The sequence below is a fragment of the Orycteropus afer genome, unplaced genomic scaffold (genome assembly GCF_000298275.1).
Source record: "Orycteropus afer afer isolate SDZICR_OR568_19922 unplaced genomic scaffold, OryAfe1.0 scaffold00009, whole genome shotgun sequence".
NCBI lineage: Eukaryota > Metazoa > Chordata > Mammalia > Tubulidentata > Orycteropodidae > Orycteropus > Orycteropus afer.
Window position 1 is genome coordinate 25,649,640 of NW_006921596.1, and position 3,055 is coordinate 25,652,694.

At 41.9% G+C, this 3,055-nt stretch overlaps 1 pseudogene; it reads right to left on the reverse strand.

Annotated features, from left to right (window-relative positions):
* Positions 1-860: 860 nt before the first annotated feature.
* LOC103202769 lies at positions 861-1,720 on the reverse strand (annotated as a pseudogene).
* Between the last annotated feature and the right edge of the window lie 1,335 nt (positions 1,721-3,055).

Here is a 3,055-nt window from a genome sequence, read left to right on the forward strand (position 1 = left end):
TATGAGCAGCTAAATAGTTGCCTTCAGAGTGTGGCCTGCTTCCAGTATATAAGGAGAAGCTTTGAGAAAAGTCTCTAGCATTTGGCGCATTTGAATCTTGCATCTGGTCGAATCTTCATATCCTGCCGTGTTTGCTGTCAATGTGGGAATTGTTCCTGCACTTGAACTACTGGCCTCTTCTGTTGCCTGCTGATCTTGGTTGTGTGCCATTTTATCTGCCAACTTTGGGTTTATCAACCTCTGCAGCCAGCAGCTGCCTGAGTTAGGAGATGCCTCTAGCTCCAGTGGGCCTGGAATAAGAGGCAGAGCTGAAGCCCAGGGTTGAAGGGTCTTTCTTTACCCAGACCCTAGAACGCACACTCTGAATTTTGAATTCTAGCTTCCTAAACTGTAAGAGAGTGAATTCCTGTTTGTTAAGCCATCATTTGTGGCGTGTCTGTTATAGCAGCCCCAGAGGACCAGTGCAGATTGTCCTTGTGGCCCAGTCCTGGGAACAACACAATCTCTTGTACAATTTTTGAAATCATGGCAGCAGCTCACAAGTTCTCCTTACCAAAATCCTATTTACAAAATGTTATTGATGTTATGGCTTTCATTGTTGTCTGAGAAGGGCAAATTTGGGTCACCTTTTGGACATATCATTCACAGATTCCATAAGTTTTTGTGTGTGTGTGACAAAGGAGCAAATTTATGAAATTAAATAAAAGTCCATGAAGAGAATGAAAAATCCAGGCAGGGTGCCTCCACCCTCGCTGGGTCCAGCACAGCTTGAGCCCTAGCACATCATGAACCCTTGACTCCTTCTCCCTGGAGGGGCTTAAATAGGCCAGGCCCCAATCTGGCACCAGGAGTCTTGGAGCCTAGGGTGGACCGAAGTCAGAGAAGTAGGGATGCTGCAGGGCTTCTTCTACTGAGATTTGCTGGACAGGGTTATACTTGAGGAGGTTCTGCAGCAGTCTCCTTCCTGTGGCATTAAGCTTTGGCATGATGTTCACCAGGGATGTGGTGGCCAGGTACATTGAGTTGGGCTTATAGTCTGGCAGCTTGATCAAGGTGGGCCACTGCTCCTCAGAGGGAGCGCCTAGCAGCCGAGAGATCTTCTTCAGTTGGTCATCTATGTCATTGCCAGGGAAGAGGGACCACCCAGCATTGGCTATCTCTGCAAAGATGCAGCCAGTTGACCACAAGTCGATGGATGTAGAGTACAGCTTAGCCCCAAAGAGGACATCTGGTGGATAGTGCCGATAGTACAGACTGAAGACCTCAGCTGATTTACAGTGAACAGGGATCCTAAAGTCTCGAACCAATCCAAAATCAACCAACTTCAGCTCTCCGTTCCTGTTTATGAGCGGGATCTGCGGCTTCAGGTTCCTGTGCAGCATAATGCAGCTGTGACAGGCCTTTTAGCAGCTTTACAATTTCAAGGTCTAGGTCACCATTGCAGCTGTCAAAATACTTCATCAAGTTCTGCTCACAGAGCTTAAAAACCAAAGCCAGCTTATTGTCACTATGCAGGACATCATGGAGCCTGACAATGTTCTCATGCTTCCACTCTTTGAGCACCTAGATCTCCTGAAGGGCAGAATTTGGCCCTCACCCATTATCGTCATACAGCCTCACTGGTTTCAGAGCCACAGTCTCATGAGTCTCCCAGTATTTAGCCTTGAATACTGTTCAAGGTCACTTCCCTAGTCTTCTGCAGTTTTTCATATTTCTGCATCGTGGCAGCCCCTAGATTCTACACTGTTAATTCCACAAGTATTTCATGAGTTTATACTCTTGAGGATCCCCCAAAACTCAGATGTTTGATGTTCTCCTCCAAGAAGACTTCTTTGGATTCATGAGATTTAGATTGGCAGAGGAAGATTGTTTGCAAACTCCTAGACTCAGTTCAAGCTGGAATCTGGGAAAGAAAAAGCAATGAGCGTTTCCCTGCTTTCCTTCTCAGAGATAAAAGCATGATTGAGGAGAAAAAGCAAGAGATAATCATATTTTAATAATGTGATTTATTTAAACTCTGATCCTAAATTTTTACATTTAAATTTCAGGTATAGCTGTTTAGGAAACCATAGTGACCAAGCACTACCACTTTTGTATCATTGATAAGAACAATTAAAAAACATATACTAGAATCTAGAGTTGTGGTGTATTTCAGTGTGTGTGTGCATGTGTGGATGTGTGTGCAAGCACATAGGCACACTTGTTTTCTGAGATGACTCAATTCCAATTTACTGATATCATTTTTATAGTTATTAGAAGGATTTGAAAGACATAAACCTATAAATGTTAAGTATATAAATTTCAACAAAGTAAAATCTGTAAGACTTAGCAAGGTATTGCTTAAATAGAGCAAGGGAGGTTTCTATAATGATTTTCAGGTTGACAAGGGTTTTGATGAGTTTTGTTTGTTTTGGATATCAAAGTAATATTCAATTTACATGCATTGTTTAGATATTATATACTGTTAATTCAACAAAATGTGTGTATGTGTGTATGTGCTATGTCAAGTACAAGATAGACACTAGAACAAGAAGACTGGAGTGGTCCATGTCTTCATGGTGTCCTCTGATTCTAAGAAGGGGGAGAAATGACAAAAACAGGAAAACATAAACAAGCATAAAAATTCAAGTAATGCTAGCTAACATCAAAAATTAAACATCTAATACTCAGAATGTCAGATATTTGAGGGATGGGCAGCTGGAGTGTCCAGATATCCTAGCAGGTTTTGAATTTAGGACTTCATTTTGTTCTTTGAAATTAAATAATAAGGATGCAGTGCCGATTGGAATTGCAGAGGTTGAGATCACCATCAAACAATTGGAAACAAAGCAAGATGAGGGGCCAGGGCACAAACTCACACATAGTAGGAGAGGATGATTCCTGAAAAACAGGATATGCCCACAGTTGGCAAGACAAGTTTGAAAAAGAAAAAGTGCACATCTCTATATTGTCATTACCTTCTTTAGGTGAGCCAATTATTTGTTTAAAGAGAGCCATAAAATTCATCCATTGTGAGCAAGAAAAAATGTAGTGTGTCAGTAAGACTGATTTCAGC